The 18,702-nt window shown below is 35.1% G+C and overlaps 1 protein-coding gene across 3 annotated transcripts in view; it reads right to left on the bottom strand.

Moving 5' to 3' along the window:
* Positions 1-18,702, bottom strand: part of MTNR1A (melatonin receptor 1A) — a 50,199-nt gene that overhangs the window by 21,321 nt on the left and 10,176 nt on the right. The window contains exon 3 of one of the 3 annotated variants that reach the window (XR_009967941.1): positions 17,547-18,597. The exons of the other annotated variants lie outside the window; for them this stretch is intronic. The gene's annotated coding sequence lies outside the window, so the exon portion shown is untranslated. Of the gene's footprint in view, positions 1-17,546; positions 18,598-18,702 lie in introns of those variants that run through there. 3 annotated transcript variants of the gene reach the window in all.

Genomic DNA, 18,702 nt, shown 5'->3' on the forward strand with positions numbered 1-18,702 from the left:
TATTTCTTATATAGTTGCTGTAAATCTTCAGAAACTATGATATAAATAACCTGTACTGGTGATCTTGACATTGTAAACACATAGCAATGTCTCATGGAGGTTGTACTAGAATTGTCATAAAAATATTATTAAATATTTTAAAAAGTAAAAAGAAACCCTATGCTCTCTAGCAAAAGTTTACCTTTAAACCCACTTCCAATCTTTCAGATAATTTTGCATTCTAACTGGCAACTTTATATGTCATTCTCTGGTAAAGTTAACTATTTTTGTGCCTAGAATGTACTTAGTTGCTGTCAATTGCATTTAAGAACTAATACAAGTAACACAGTACTGATTCACTAACCTGAGAGACTCTTCCAGTTATCTTATGGGACAGACCAGCCATAAAAGAAAATAAAAAGCAAAAGAGATGGTCTGTGCGGATATGCATTCATGTTACCATCTCTAAAACGGCTCCATGTTAGAGAGGAATTGTAACTGTGATGATCATTACAGGAAAACTACTGCTATGGGATAAGTGTTCACCCTCTGGTACATTCAAGACAAACAGATGTGGTTCTGTTACATGACACTTCTGTGTATTTTCTTACCATTGTAGAGAGGAAAACTTTCAGGTCCAATTGGGTTTTCTTGAGTTAATCAACGTAATCACAGTAACTCTGAGGAAACCATACAGGTTTATAGGCACTAAGAATAAAGCTATTTTGCAGTTTCTCAAATTTTAGGTTGCATACATTTGACAATGTGACCTTATCAAGGCCTAAAATCAATCATTATTCTCTGATAGACCTTCCAAACAATAGACAGATATGCTATGTTTTTATTATATTGAAACCTATCCTATTATTTAGCGTAATGCATGGGTGAAAATGGAAACTCTTATTAAAAATTATGTTCCTTGACAAGTTTAAACTTTTTTTAACAAATAAAATGAGTTTAAATATCAAACAGTTAACAGGAGCATTTTTAGATCCATACATGTTGCCTTTTCACAAAGTCAGGAGAATTTACATAATCCACTGGTTGTATGGCCTATTCCTCAGCTGCATTATTCTTTGTATGGGCAGACACAAGGTGAGAATGTTTTTTAAGTCCACTCATCCATCATGGTATGAGATACCCACATTTCTTGGTCCATGACCATTTAAGAACAATATGCACAAACTAAAAAGAACTCAAAAATGAAGCATGTGCAATTCTCAATTTATAATAACCTATACTACCTACTGTAATAACATCTGGGCTTGCAGTGTTTCACCATAGGAACAAATTTCTGTTCTATAACCTGAACAGATGTTCATTTTATGAAAGATTGATTTTTTAAAGGTCTATTTATTTCCAGTACTCACAAATTCTACGCTACTGGGAGATGCAGCAGTTGAGCATATTTCTGGCCAGTTGTTTGAGCTACAGGTCTGGGAAGTAATTCTTATTCATTTGCCGCACACATAAGAATACTATAGCAATTCAGAGGATATTGTATTTGTGACAGTGGTTGGAATCCTGTTTGTTAGCAACATTTTATTTTGGCTCAGATCTTGCTCTGCATATTTAAATTAAAATAGTTTTTTAAAAAGAGACATCATTTACATTATAATTTAGGAAAAATCTTTATTTTCCTAGCAGTTAGCCATTATTACTAATACAGAATATTTTTTCTTGCTAGATGTCTGTGAACTGGAATAAAGAGTTATAAAGGGAAAATAATAAACAGTCCTTGTAGTCAACTAAATCTGAATGACTCAGTGTAAGAAGATCCCTATGGTGGGAAGAGATACACAGTAAAGATGGTTAGGGTCCTCACAGTGTATCTATTAGCCACAGCATGCCTATATATTTGGTATAGACAGGGATTAAGATTGGAGGAATTTTAGTTAAGCTTCTAAACCCTTTCCTTCTCCATTAAGCTAGAAAGGGTACTGATAAAGGCTCCAGATCATATGCAAAATAGGTCCAGATCATATGCAAAATATGTCTCTGGAATTACGTCCAAGAGATACTAACTCTTCAGGATCCTCAGTTAGTTCTTCTGATCAAATCAGTCTGAATTTGCATATTTGACAGCAGAATTCTGTCCACTGATTTTTGAGAGCTAGTAGAATACTACCTGTGAAAGACTGCAAAGAGCCAGCCAGAGGGATCATTAGGAATGTGTTTTGTTTAATTCAAGGATATCATTAATTCAGTGAATAATTTTCCATACAGATTTCTGTTGCTTCAGGAAATTTAAGTTTACATTTTTGATAAGTTTTTAAAATATTCTAGATAGCTTTCAAATGTAGATTAAAATATATGGGAAGACCTTATTCTGGCACTTCTTTTCTCATGCAATAAATTACACATAGTATTTACATACCCGTAAAGCCCCACTCATTTCAAATGAGACTAATAACTAGCACACTCCCAAAATTTAATGTTCAAAGAAAAGACAAGTATAAAGTAGTGATGCTCTCTAAAAAAACACTTTGTTGGAAAAACAGGTGGGTGTCCAAGTTGAAGTCATGAATCTTTTCTGAACCAATACTCTGTAAATTTAAATGTACATCCATGAATGAGTCCCCAAAAAATATTGTAATGAAGTAGTAACTTAATGAATGGAACACAGTTCAGTTCTCGTAATACTTGTGTCTCTAGTTTAAACGCATTCTATCTTCAAAAGATTACAGTCAGGAAAGATAACTTGTGAATATGCAGAAGTAAGTCAGTGTAAGTACAAAGCCTCCCCTTCTCCCCAGTAAATTACTATGGAAGACTATTAGTATTCCAAAACTGACCAAATAGGTGTAAAAGCAGCAACCCAGTGTAAGGTAGCACTGAATCTTTGCCATTACTTTTTAAACTAAGATATTGTGAAAGCTGTGTGTAATATTCAGCAGTTCTCAGTTTGCTGTTCTAAGGAGCAAACAAACATGATTACTGCACTGTGAGCTGCAATCAAAAGATGGCTATACATCTTCTATAAAAGAAGCACACTCCGACCTGTTTGCTAGTCAGGACACAGACATCACTATGATTTTTACTACTCTGTGGGGAACTGGCTGAAACAGAGTCTGCAGTCAATTTAGCTGCATTTGAAAAGACTTTAACTTACAATACAGACCTCAGAAAAGACCATCCAGCTGTGCTAAGAATATGAATAATGTAGCCTTTAATTCTGCACATACAGAACTGATTGTATAGGCTGGCTACACAACCAACATATAACATTTGTAGGGTGGGTTTAGTAATGATTTGACAGTAAAGGCAATAAGGATAAGGAGGTGCAAAAGATTAAAACATAGCCCTTTTAATAACTTTAGTTCAGATTTTGAAAGCCGCATTTAATGTTTCAACTCATGTTGTCTACCATTTTTAACTGTAATTGGCCATCTAGCAGACAGAAGTTGCTTTACAAGTATTGCCCATCAATTACTATTTTATTCTACAGTAACTTGTGTTAAACTCCTGTAGCTGCTATATTAGACACTATCCTGAAACTGCTGGGTTAGAACCAAAACGACTGTACAAGAAACAGAACAGGAAAAAACATTCCTCTACCTATATGAAAAAAGTAAAGTAGAACATTTCTGGAAATTTTTCATATTTTATGCCTATTCATAGTCTTGCTCTACAGATTACGGTGAAAACCAAGATGAGGTAAAATATATTGACAATACATAAGTGTGCAAGCAATCTAGATTTCTTGAGTGCATTGAAGACAACTTCCGGGCTTAATTCATTTAACTTCAGTAATTCTGTGGTTGTGTGAATTTCTGTTACTTAACAGAAAAGCATTATCTTCTTGATAATGAACACTCAGAAAACTGATAGGAGGTGGTCTTCATTTACTTAAACACAGGGATCTCATGTCATTTGTAAGACCCCAGTGTGTCCTAACTAGTCCTGTGAGGACATCTGTCTTACATATCATAGGGCACCTCAGATGCCACCTAGGTTTAACTACGTCATCTGTAAATACCTTAAAAAAGTAAGATGAACATCCAAACACATCCAGGAACAGAGAGAAAGAAGAAAAATTCATAATTTAGAGAAAGGAATGGAATCTTTCTTTTTTATGTTCTTAATTGTCAGAAAATTAGTGTCATGATTTGTCTGAGATAGCTTAAAGAACTATGCCCCAAAAACACTGAAAAAATAATAAAGAACTAGGATCTTAGCAACCAAGTGAGTCTGTGCTATATCTACTCAAAGGTGAGACTTTCTTGGAAAAATGAGATTGACTAGACTCAAACTTTCTCAAAATAGCAAGAAACAGCCACCTTTGTAGAAAGTATTTAAAATGGACAGACAGAATTTGTATTTTATGAAGTATGCATGTCTGATTACTGCATCAGAAAAGAAAGGAGCATGGTAGTAGCAAAATGAAGAATCTAAGACTATGACAGATTTTTCATTTATGCTTCTGTACTGATTCTCAGATATTATACTACTAATTCTCTCAGTAACATTTTGTACCATGAAGGATAATATGTAATACTATGAAAAAGGAGGCCTTACCCTTGAGTACAGCAGAATTCAATTTTGCGGAATGCAGGTTAATCCAGTTTGAATTGCACTTAATCTTTGTTAGCAGATTAAGAAAATGTATTTTCTTCTTTCTTTTAGATTACATGGAAATGCTTGTAGAGATTAAGAACTGACATAGCTCAGAGCTCAATAATAAAAGCTTTACTGGTGAATTTCAGCACTGAAAGAACACTGCAATTGACAAGCTCTCTAGGAAATAGGTAGTGGCAAAAAATCAGGAGCCATTGAACAAAATGAAGGTTTTCCTGGACACATATCGTAATTTCTATATGGACCTCTCTTTGTTCCCTTCTAGGTTAATGAATTTGCAAGTTCTATGTATAATTATGCAACTGCAGGAGAAAAAGCTAAATCTTCAGCTATACCTGCATACATAATTATGCTTACATATACATACACAGGTTCCTAATGTCGAATTGTCTCTAGTATAAATATAGCACAAGAAATAAAATGCAGTTAGCTGTGATAGATACCTTTATGAATATCAGAGAAGATCAAGTCAATATCAAATTTATGGCAGAAACCCAACTCTGTTACAAACCAAGTTGAACTCTGTTAATTTTTTCAGGTTCATTTATTTGATCATAACTCATAGCATAGTCAGAGTTGTTAAATACTAATGTTAGAAAACAACGTGATAGAATAGTACAAAATTAAGCTATTTAACATATTCAGAAATCTCAGTGGCATGCCTTATTCATTAGGGATATATTTTCCCCTTGTTGAGCATACATCAGACTCACTAATATTAACTGGAGTGATTTATGCATGTTTAAAATTGAAGATGACATTTAATAATTGCATCAGCAACTGCATGAGTATGTCTTCAGATAAGCCTACTACTTGCTTCTGGAAATCACTGTCTGGAACATTTCAGCCTTGCTATACGTTATGTATGAAGCTGTCCAAAACACATGAAGTGCGCCCTTTTATATATAATTTCACTACAGATATACTACGTCTATTAGATATATTACTTTTACGTACATGGTGCCTTGTTTTATCTAACTATTTACACATTTTGACTAATAATGAAGCCCTTTGTAAGAATCACTGGAATTTTATTGCTAAGGGAGTTGTCAGAAAAATCTCTATAATGTTATATTTGTAAAAGGATAAATACATATCACAAATCTTCCCAATTGTTAAAAGTAGCTGTACAAAATCCTCTCTAAACTTTGTATTTGACTATCTCTATACAAAATGATTTACTTCCAGATGACTTAAACAATCTGATCTGTTTGTAGAGCTCTTTTCCTTCATGTTCTGATACATTTACACTTCAGAATATAACCTCATTAAGAATTTGGGGACTTCTGAAAATCTTGCCATTCTTTCCTTTTTATATTTCTTCTTTAAAAAAAAAACTAAACAAACTCAAATCTTTTTGGGGAAAGGTGTCAGTCTTTTGCCTATTATGATAACATTTATCTGCCCCCAGAGCCTGCAAATGTAGTTGCATCTTTGTCTTCTTACTGACCAAACAAGAATCAAATCAAAGTTCATCTTTTATCACCTGATAGAACCAGCATAGCATCATCTCTCACTGTGCTGTAGCACTCAGACAGGGCGTAACCAATTAGACTGAGTGATCCTCCTAGCTGATGGTTTTATTTATCTCTTCTCCCTTTTACTCTGTTGCTTGCATCTATCAATATGAAAAACAGATTAACATGCATCTCTGCCCTACATTAAATAATCCTACACCTTTCCTGAAACTAACCCACTGAGATGGTGTCAATATAAGCATAGAAATCAAAGTGGTAAGATAGCAGATATCTTCATAGGAGAACCTTGGACTGAGGTTCTAAAATGGGTATACCCATTTTATGGACATGGATACCTGGATCACACTCAAATTCAGTGGAAGCCAGAAATCTACTTTATTTCGGGTTCTTTAATAATCTCAATGACATTTTACAGCAGTACAAACAGCAGGATGTATTCAGTAATTGCAACAGAAGCAACCATAAGGACAGTATACAAAACTGGCAATTGTAAGGAACAAGCAAAGAAATGACTAGCAACTATGATTAAAATATTTTGCTTCTGAAAACTCTGGAGATATCTGAACTTTAACATACAGCACATAGAGAAAGAGAGCAAATAACATCCCATGGCTTTTAACACTGTCTGATAATGCCATATGTCTTTAGTATTAGAGACATTCCAACACCTATGTTAGGGTGCTTTTTGGTTTATTTTGAAGAGTACACTTCCACACATCTGTTGTGCTCCCTGTTACCCACAACTCTTGCACACTTCTGCTTTGTGTGCCTGTCTGGAAGAAAACACAACTGAATTTTCTAAACTCTCCAGATTATTCTAAAGAAAATGTATTTGGATATAAATATTTGGATTCTGCAAAGTCTTTAGTACACCAAATCTCCATTTTTTCTTGCTCTTTTTTTTTCCTTGGTGGAAAAGCAGAACATAGAAAGTATGAAGTTCAAGAAAAAAACTGGGGGACTTGCTCAGAGAAAGAAAAGTACAAAGATAAAAAAATTCTTTGTGCTCATGAAAATTAAGGTACGCTTTCTGGCAAAGTTGAACCACAGTTTCTGTGAATGAACATGCACCTATTAAATACTCATGACAATTTAATTTGAAAATGAACCAGCTACTGCTACCTGGGCAAAATTGTTACTGTATTTTAATCCTTCTGAAAGAACTAGACATTCAGACCATATCACAACTTAATACCAGCTGACTGATGTTATGAATCTTATGTTCCCTCAGATCTGAGTGCTAATTCAATAACAATATTACTACAGTGTAACTAATCACTTTCTTCTACAACTATAAAGTCTTCAAGAAATGTTATTATAAGCAACTGCATTCTTATTCTGAGAAGTGATGCATAAAATGGAATACATCACAGTTTGGTTTGCATTTTAGTGTTCTAAAAACACAGAACATTTTTCCCCTCTAGTGTCAGGTAGTGGAAATTACAGCCAGTTGAATGCATTTTTGAATAATTACAATATCTCAGTTAATTTATAAAGTTTTTTTTTTATTATGAGCATCTTAAAGTCTTAGTTAGAACTAATGGGTTATTTTGAAATAATTTCTTTGTGAAGAATTAATATCAGACCAAATCCTTATACTGAAATCAAGGAAAGTTTTACTGTTGATATCAAAGAGCTTTAAATTCTTCATTAAAATGAGAAACTGGGGAAAAGACATATCTTCAGAAATTTCAGATGAGTAAAAGTAACATCATACTACTGATTTAGAAGCAATTACAGCATATATAGATTGGAACTCACATTGACAATGTGGATATTTAGGTCTTGGAAAAGTTCTACACCTTCAGATTATCAATATTGTTTGCACCAGTAAAAAATGGTTTCTAGGAACAGCCAACATGTGTTAACTAGCAGTCAGAGCCTGATCTGCCCCATCCATTTATAAATCCTTTATAGACTCTATAAATTTAATAGTATGGAGCCGTAGATTGATACTGGCACTTATCAGATCAGCTAAATTAGAGAAATTAAGAAAAGCAATTCAAAGGTACTGCTATCTGTATCTGCCATATCTGAGTCCTATAAAGTCAACAGAAACAAGCAGGCATGTAGTCTAGGAATTTACAGTAAATGTTTTGCATATGGCATTTTCCTGTCTCTGTAGGGCACTTTGGACAATAGATGGTCAGAACCATTAGTTTTCGCTTTGAATGTCACTGTAGTGACCAGATTTTCTCTGCTCACTGGATAGACCCAGTAAGTGATAAATCTTACTAAAAGGAAATCAGACTAAACGATTTCTAAACTTCCAGCAATTTCTAACCTTCTGCATGGAACATACATTCCCACAGATTTTACAATCTATTTTATAACTACATTAATCTAAAAGCTTTACTGTGTAAATAGGACTTACTTAGCCTGGATTTTGATGCTTCCTCTCAATGATTCAGGTATGTCATATGTTTCTAAGAATGAGTAGTTATTCCAGTTAGAAAACTAAAACCAGAAATAGTTACTAGTGGGAGGGAGTTAATAGCAGCCAGATCTTTTATTTAATGAGAAAAAAATGAATCTCAGAAAAGTCATAATGGTGCTCACTATAAGCAACCATCTGTAAGGCACTCTTATGAACATCTGAGACTTTATGCAAAATCTTGATGAGAATTTTGTCTCAGCTAACCATTTTTCTTGAGGTGTTTACACCGATTTTATAGAGGCCTCTGATACTGTACTCCTAACTGAGGTGCTTCAGTTATAGCAGAAGACATGAATGACACTTCAAAAAAGAGAGCAACTATGGTATAAATCATAGCTACATGAAAATAAGAAAGCAGAATACTACCCATTCTTGTCTAAGAAATAGAGATATGAGTTTAAAATTAATTATAAATGAACAAATAAAACCAGTAAACAAAGTTTAAGATAAAATTCCTACATTGCTGTTTAATCTCCCAAACATATTACTCCAATGTCAGAAGTCTGTAGCTGCCACATATCTGCAGACTTCTTAGTGCCTAGCCCTTTGATACAACACCGCATTTTCCCTGTTCAGGCAATTGCGTAAGGATTTTCTGGACTAAAAAGCAGTTGTGGAGGAGGATGCATTCAGGAGAAAGAACGCCTACATATGACAGATTGTTTTATTATGAGTCTCCTATGAAGGCGAGAAGGTGTACAATTTTTAGAGACATTTTATAAATAAACTTAAATTCAATACTGAAGTCCATTAATGTTTAAAATGTTTGGCATTCTAGCTAAGAATGAAATCTAATAGCTAGTTTTCAGTTAAAGAGGATCTTGGTCATCCTAATGGAGACATTCTTACAAAAGTGTACCAGGCTTAACAAAGCTGAGGAAATTGAATTCTAAGAGAAGAAAGTTTCAATGCCCTTTAGCAATTTCAGAAAAATATGTTTTATGCATATCAAGTAATTAGGGTCTCACAGAACTTGCAAATTGAAAGATGCTGCAACTTGTTACTTTTAGTGTCCTTTAATGAAGATAATTTCCCTACAGAGAAAAAAGTTCTGAACATTTTGAAACAATAAATACACAAGATTTCTATTGTGGTATTTACCCACTGCTAAAATCACTACTAATGGATTATTAGCAAAATCTTGAGAAGCAAAACTTCCTACCAAGCTTGGGTTAGCTGTAGAAATCTGACATCTGTTGAACCTTTGGCTAGATAGTGCCAAAGGAAGTATAAATCAAATACTTCGCCTGAAATGTCTCTTTAACAAAATCCATCAGAGTTTGCTGTAGATGAATTAACAAGCAATTGGTTGCAGAGGAAGTCCTCTGTAGATGGCAAGGTAATGAATTCTGACAGGTTGAATAGTGCAAATCTAATGGGTTGAGATGTCCATTGACTGTAAAGCAGAAGCTGATTAGGATTAAGATTTTAGGAAAATACCCCAACAAGACTGGATCAAAATGAACAACTTATTTTATTTAGAGTTGAAATACAGGGGACCAGTTTCTTTACCAAAGATTGATTTGTTAGTCCACTTTGAGCATCTTAAGTTTTACACTGTTATCATGACATGCTATGTAATTCATAGTTGTTCGATTATTACCATTCACTCATCCTTTCGAAATATGAAGGGTCACACAGAAATTACTTCATCATCTTAATACTGGTTTTGATATAATTTCAGATTCAATGATATATAAAGAATTATTAGTGCAAAATATGTTGGAAAACTTTTTCAAAATAGAATACCTGAAATCAGATTTGAGGAGATGAAGTAAGATTAAATAATAGTAGCAGTTATCTACCAAAGAAAGTCTAATATGAAAAACATTCAAAGATGGGGTAAACTGGATACTAAAATGGTGGAATAAAGTCACCTAGAAATTAACTTTAAAACAACAGACAAACCCCAGAAAATTTAACACTGAAAGATTCTTCTGAACTCTGGATTGCAATTGAAGAGAACAGCTTTGGCCTATCAGTACTCAAAGAACAGCATCACAAACTTTATTTTGATGCAAAGCAGCTGCCTCTATTAATATGACTTTTGTGACAATTCAAACAGTTAAGGATAAGCCAAAGGGGAATGTGGTGTGTTGGAACAGATTTTGATTTTAGATAAAACCATGGATTTGACTGACTGAAACGTGGACATACTGGGCATATAAATACAGTGACTTAAGAAATCTTCCAGTTACCACTGCTAAAAACATGCCTTCAGAACTTCATTTTAAATACTTTGTTTAGTAGAAGAATCAGTGAGTCATTTGAGCAGGAACTGTCTTGAGCATCTGGATAGAAAATAAAACACATTTGTCTCTTCTTCTCAAATGTAACTGGAACTGAAGCTATCTTTTTTCCCCTTAGTTTTTTAATACATCAATCATGCTTTGCTTCTGTGGAGGTGTTGCAATAAGATGAAGACAGAACTATATGAAGTAACTGAAATATTCTTGGGAGTTGCTGCAAATTCAGTGGCAGCATTTTGCGTCTGAAAATTAGAATATTATCTGCTCTCAAAAACTTTTGGATCCTAAGTTCAGTTTAGATGAGGGTTAAAAAAAAAGAAAGGAAAAGGAAGTAAAAAAGTCTTTATAATGGCTTTTAGTTCCAGGCATTCCAATAGTGACATATGCAGCTGACTGCAAGACCTGCAATACTTTAAACATAAATCAGCTTTAGGGATAAGCATTGCTCAACTGAGACATTCACATCATTGAAATGTTGGCATTGAAATGGAACTGCACAGGAAAAGAAGACTGTATGAAGAAACAACAACAAAACAACTGGGAGTGACCACCTCCTCCCTTCTTCACTTGTGTAAAACAGGTCATGTGAAAAAAAGATACTTCAGCAGAGTCTCCTGTGAGGTGACTATTTGAAAAACAATAGAAACTAAGTTTCTAAAAAGGTCCTTAGCAAACTGCAAAGCCTTACTAACATACCCTGTTTTTGTTGAAGTGAACAGAATGGATTGTTTCCTAATCAGTCGTACCCACAACACAAAAAAAAAGCCCTCCATCTCAGGGAGGGAAAATGAAGACACTCACTAACAATCTTCAGAATTAGATCTTCAGAACAATACATATGCCCAAAACAGTACTAGAGATATGTGTTATCACACACCCTTCAGCTGGAAAGTTTCTCTCAAGAATGCTCCTGTAGAGCTCAACTGTTGTTCCATTCTCTCCACTCTGCAGTTGGGGTAGAGAAGCTGATACTTGCTTTCCACCTCCCAGTTCTTCTGAACTGCAGAGTCCTGGTGTGTCAGGGACTTTGATAAGGGAATAGGGAGAGCAGAAGGTAATGCACAGCATGCACATGGATAACACATGGGTAATTGCAAAGCTGCGGTTCCTGGTACGCAACTTGGTGTTTTAACTGCAGCAGTTTCTCATGAGCATATGTTACTATGGGTGGTTCTCATCCACCCTTGACAGCTTGCAGCTGTAAACAAAGATGTCTGGAGGATTACTTGGGCAATCCCAGTGTCCTCTCTGAAGCCTCTACAATGATGTAAAGCACACTAAAAAGCATGTAAGGAGCTTTAAATGGTATTATATAGAAAAGCTGGAAATACTTTTTGAAGGGAGGCCACTTAATCTACCTGATAGTATTCCATCAAGTTCTGCTTTGGCTTGAGTAGACAGATGTCTTCTTGAATAAGAAAATACCATAACTTCTTATTGAAATTGAATTTAAATAGGCAAAGATCATTATAGGGGTGGAACATCAGCTGCAGCTGACTGTCACAGCCATAGGAGCTGAGAACATTAACATCAGTTAAAGATCTGTTTGTTTGATTTAAAGTACATTAAGCAGAAAACTATCTGTGGTGGCATAGATGCCCCATGTTCACACAACAAACTGTGGGCAATGCCACTGCTATCAAAATCTATTCTGAAACTCTCAATTCAATGTGAAAAAAACAGCATAGCTGAATTCAGTGGGCCAGATGGCTCTGGATTTTCTTAGAATCATAGAATGGCTTGGGTTGGAAAGGACCTTAAGACTACCTAGTTCCAACCTCATGCAGGCAGGGATGCCTCCCACTAGGCCAGATTGCTCAAGGCCCCATCCAGCCTGGCCTTGAACACTGCCAGGGATGGAGCATTTACCACTTCTTTGAACAACCTGCTCCAGAGCCTCGCCAGCCTCACAGTTAAGTTCTTTCTTATATCTAACCTGAACTCCTGCTGTTTAAGTTTAAACCCATTACTCCTTGTCCTTTTGCTACAGTCCCTGATGAAGAGTCCTCAGGTATCCTTGTAGGCCCCCTTCAGATACTGGAAAGCTGCTATGAGGTCTCCATGCAGCTTCTCTTCTCCAGGCTGAACAATTTTCTTAGCCTGCCTTCATATGTTAGATAAAATATGCCACTGAAGTGAAAAGAACAGTTTGAGATACTCAGTCCATTTGAAATTAATTTAGAAGACAAATATATCAGTACATGTATTCTTACATACTGAGAGCACATAAAATCTAAACACCTGCAGCCAAAGGTATGCAGGATGCAGGTGTGAATTAAACACGAAATCAGTATTGTATTGGGTGCTGCTCCAGGCAGTATAAAAGATGTGATGTAACAGGGATATATATTTCCCATAATACATGATATGCATAGTATATATACCTAGATATATACACTAAACAGGATTTCAGTCTGCCACATCTCTTACCCAACTGTAATATAGCTGTGACATACATCTGGAATGAAAGATCAGCAGAGAATTCCAGAATACTGCTGTAATCAGACCTCAGATAATAAATAATTACATGAACCCAATTCCTAATTATTTGGCTATTCCTTTTAACAGTGAGCTCTTTCTGGCGCTTTTGCAATGTTTATTACATAGAAGCTCAATCCATGACAGTGGCAGTATAGATAAGCATGAAATTGGTAAATATAATTCCTATTGCTATGTAATTTAATTTCTGTTGTCATAAACATAAGTCTCTTTCATCTTTTTCCTATGGTGTAGAAAATACTTTTTCAAATTAGTAGGTAAGACTCACAAAAACAAAAACAAGAGACTGTTTCCAAACTTGTTCTTTCTCCTTATACTGGTCATGACAGTTTCAATGTTTAAACCACTGCATAACAACAGAGGAACCACTCTAAATGCTTTTTAGAAAATCTGTTTACAGTTTACATCTGTATTAACAAATCTCTGAGTCATGTCAGCAGCTTGATTTGTGGCTTACCCTCATGTGACCTCAGCTTTTCTATCCAGTTTCTTCAGGGACAAGATTTCTTCAGGAGTCTGTCTGTTTTGGTGTTGTTTCTATGAGAGAGAATATTTGGCTGCTAGTCCTAGACTAGTATTATAATGTAAGAAGTGTTTTAATTCTATGATCATAATGCTTTTAAGTCAAAGTCACTTGTTATCTCTTAAAACTAACATCAATGTGATAAACAAGTGTCAGCAGAACAGAAACTTTTGAGAAAGTTTTGATGTCTGCAGTTTATATGGCAAAGACCATACAAGTAGTAGCAAGCATTGCTAACTTTTCTTGTAGCAATTTTAATGCTGTGCCATGCCTCTATTTTGTGACTACTCTGTAGCTGTCTGTAGAATTTTCAAACATGTATAGTCACTGTCAGCTGGTATTTCAACTTCTTTACAAGGACATAAACAATTTTATTAGAAGTTTAAAAATTCACAAGCTAAAGGAGAACTCAATTTCTTACTGTAAATTTATTCATAGATAACCTTCAGCCTTCTGAACACAGACATCAGACATGCTGATCTTAGGAGGAAACAGACAAAGCTGCCTGTAAGAAGCACTGTAGGCTTTCTCAGCAAGTACAGCAAAGTGGTTTTGGCCAAACAGAGGGAATGATCACTGATTTCACACAGGTACACTTTAAAACAATGCTAACTGCATTGATGGGAGCAATCTCAGGAAGGAGAAAAAAGCAACTCAAGCCAATATCTACTTTCAGCAGACTCCAGTATTTTCTGTGAAGTTTCTGATTTCAAGAGTATGGAAAGCTATGGAAATATGGTGGAAGAGATGACAATACTTATTTCACCTAGTAAAACAGATTTTAGGGCCAGCTCTTTGAGAAACATCATGAACTTCAGGAACTTGTGCAAGAAATGAGAGAAGATTCATGCAGGGGCATATTAGACATTATTTGAACTGCCATTTGAGTAGAAATATACAAAAGCTGTATTTTCACTGAAACTAGGCAATAGAAGACAGAAAAGTCTATTGAACAGCATGGCTAAAAGAATTCACATGAACTTTGTACCACTAGTGACTAACTTGTGTTTAATTCAATGTGATCTTCATGATATACCCAGATCAAAAGATATGTAAATGGAGGTAAGAGTTTTAAATGGAATTATAAAGAAATGTTGGAAATAAAGAATTCTTGAATGGAGGCCACTTAATCTACTTGGTAGTATCCAATACCTGTAATCCAATAACAATGTTTAGTTACAGTTCTACCAAAAAGACTACGCTTTAGTGGAACCCAGTGGATCAGGTGAATTACAGTCTCATGAACTCCACTGCTGTTGTCATTTAACTGATGGTATGTTCTGGAAAAATTCCAGAAAAAATAAACCAAACATCTTCTAATGCTTATCTTCACTGTATTGTCTCATCCAAGAACAGATGGGAAACCTTAAGTAGGAAATTGATCATAAAAGATCTAATTAGTCAGTTCATTTCAAGGTAATTTTTAAAGGTGTATTGAACCTATTCTCTAAATAAAACACTTGTGATCAATAGATGTTTGAAAGGAAGGATATTTGGAGAAAAACTCAAGTGCTTTTGCTATATCTAAATTTGCTGAACTAGGCATTTTCTGAACAAATGCATCCATCACTGAAATAAATCTAATTGTGCAGTGTCTGAAACTCTTTGAGGGGATAGGAGTTTTCCTGAGCATTGTACATTTGTAATGGTTCATATACTCCTTTAAAATACACAAGTTTCAGAAAAATTGATTTTGGTCAAGAGATTCAGAAATACACACAGAAAAGGAAGAATCATAACTAGTTTGAATTTGTCATGACAAAGGTTAACAGCACAGTTCTAAGGCACCCTTCCAACTACAATTTGTATTGAAGATTCTAACACAACTATTAATAAATAAGAACAGACTATGCACTTAATCAAATATTTAAGATAAAATAATAAAATAGGTGGTGAAAACAGATTAACTATTCTGGATAAGGAAGATGGATATTGCCAGAAAAAGTTGAAGAATCAGCTAAAATGGAAACACTAGAAACATGGTATTACACATTTTTACATATTCCTTTGGGGATAAATTTAGCTGTGGGACAATGGAACACTTTGACAAAAGACCTAAGAGGCTAATTCATGGGAATTATAGGCCTCCCTGCAATAGCTAAGGACATGATACAAACTCACAGAGAATATGAGGATACACTGAAGAAAGCAGTGACAGAGAATAGCAAGTTGGATCAGGTAACATCAAGGACACAATGAAAGAAATCAAACGCATTAACTATATGTTCTCTCCCTGGAAAACTAATCCAATTGACAGAAAAGCTGCAGTCATGATCTGGTACAAAGCTCCTACATGACAGAAGTGCTGTGGGAGATTAAATTCCCTGCACAGTTATTCCCATTCCCAAGAATCACTGACTGCCCTGCTGAGACAAAAGACTGTTCCAGAATGAAGCTGGGAAAGGTACATGATAACGTAACAAAGTATTGCAAAAAGTAAATTCATCAGCAAGACTGGGATGCTGCACACAAGCCAGTATCATTCAAACAATGTAGACCAAAAGTAGCTTAGAAACTGGCCTTTTACAAGACTACAACAGTAGGTGTAATGGGAGACAGGCAGTTGTAACATAAGAAAGAGATTCTCAGCTTAGAAATTACTTATCATTGCATATGCTTCAAAGAAATGTCAACAAGTATATAAATAATTGGTCAAAACACAACAGACTGTTCTAAATTCCAGATGATAATTAATTTTCTTGGAAAATTATTGGTCAGAAGCCTGGTGGCATCAAGATATCTTGAACAAAAGAGCAGTTTGTTCTGGAAAGCCTCCTTGTGATAAGTATTATGATGGGGTCTAGCACCATGCATAACCACCTTTGCATGGACAGTGTCCTTGAGTAGTTGTGCTGTTCTGCATGATGGCTTAGGAGAATTCCAAGTTGGAGCTAAAAACTAAGTTAAATAATTAATTTCAGGGCAAGTAAGTCAGGGTACTTCTCAAAATCAGGATACTTACCAAATGACACTAACTGCCAAAAAAAATCAACCCAAATGTTCTAGCCTCTCGGGGATCCAATTTCTTTTCCAGAAGCAAGAGAAATAAGAGAAAGCAAGAGAGAGAGAGAACAGCACCATTCTGAGGCTGCTAGCTGAATGGCACCCTTTGGACTAAAACCAACTTGAATGATTGAAAGTTTGCAGTGGGGACTTTTCTGTCCACCATGAGTACTGTAACTACTGCAGCTGTAATCACTGGGTGGGGTCTGGGGCTTTTAACCCTAAAAATGGTCTCCAGTAAGACACTCCAACCCAAAGTAAACATGTAGGTATACATGCAAAGAGAGTAAGTAGCTTACTTCTAATAACTAACTTCAAACTTACATCTGTGAAAGATTGTTTTTAGGATTACTGCATAATTCATGCCCTAACATAGCTGACATAAATCTAACTTTTCCAGTTATAACTGCATTCCTCACTTGTCAGCTCATCTCTTATCTAACCTAAGTAGAAAGTCAAAGTTTCTGAATATAGAAGGCATAATATTATTTGAATTTACAGATAAACATTAGTCAGTCCTTTATTTCCAGTAACATTCCAATGTACTAAAAATGTCCATTTTCTAGTGTTTCTAGAAAAAAGTATTTGGTCACATACTATATTTGTACTTATTAGATGAACATGTAGAAATGCTCCTACAAATTAATTTCTTGAAATAATATTAATAAATGTCTTCAGAATGCGTTTTAGCTTAAAGTAAACATATACTGGAACGGCCACCCAGTGCTTCTACTGGAAACTCCATTTAATTCATTGGAATACATGTATAAGGGAGTAGACTAAAAAACGACACAAACAAATTAACGTTTTGGAGGTTTATTTGCAACAAGCAAGTTTCATGTTTTTGAGTAAACTAAGAAAACATTCTTTCCAGTCATCACAAGGAATGGGCAGCAATTAAAAAGACAGAAACAAGTGAAATCTCTATGACATTTCAATCCCATCTTCTAAGTAAATATGGGAACAGGAGATAATACAAATAAGATCTTAGAAATCAATTCATTGCTTTGGTGGTAGTCTATGAAGCCATCTTCACAAAAAAGATGCTCTCAGGCAGCTAGACTCCAGTAAGCACTCTGGCAGCAAAGCCCTATCACTGCAACAGCTTGAGAAAAGTAAAAAAAGAAGACCCACTAGAAAAGCTTACAATGAAGGGATGCATCACCGCTGTGAAAAATGGGATACCCTGGTACAAAACAAGCACCAACAACAAGCAGACTGCAAATTCTGTGTCCACTACGTTACTTCAACTTACCTTATTTGCTTCTTTTTTTTCTGTTCATATGTCTGTATTTACATGTTTGTCAGATTCTGTCAAATATTCAGAGCACGTTTTAGATATTGATTGTTGCAAGCAGTATTAATAAGGTACAAGTGCAAGCTTTGTACAACTGTATAATCTCCCCTAGATTGTCACTAAGTATGCATTAGAAATTCTTACCAGGAATAACTTCAGAAGCAGCACTCAATCTCCTTTTAAAATGCCAGTATTAATGCCCATAGGAACAGTGCAGCATCTCGGTATTCTATTATTACAGAGTGTATAAAAAAAGCTTTCACAGAATATGTAATGGATCCCATAAGGGAGAGACCCAAGTCAATAACAACTCTAAAACAAGAGCCTTTCTGACAAAACCTGACACATGTACCCTCAATGGAAAAAAAAAAAAAGAAAAAAACAAAACCAAATCCAAACAACTTCTGCAGAAAACAATTTAACAAGGATAGTGCAAAGTTATTCTTCAATACAGGAGTGTCCATCTTCATGCCATCTTCAGCATAACACCCAGTGCGTATGGATCATCCAAAGAAAAAGTGCAAATGTACGATGAACAGAAGCACAACAGATTCCTAGGAACATCCAAAAATAATTGAACAAAAATGGGGTTGTTAGGTAGATACAAAATACAGTTGGAGGAGAGTATCTGTGAACAAGTACTATGCCATAAAAACTAT

The sequence above is a fragment of the Pezoporus occidentalis genome, unplaced genomic scaffold (genome assembly GCF_034315485.1).
Source record: "Pezoporus occidentalis ecotype Australia unplaced genomic scaffold, CSIRO_AGI_Poc_V1 ctg1, whole genome shotgun sequence".
Taxonomy (NCBI): Eukaryota; Metazoa; Chordata; class Aves; order Psittaciformes; family Psittacidae; genus Pezoporus; species Pezoporus occidentalis.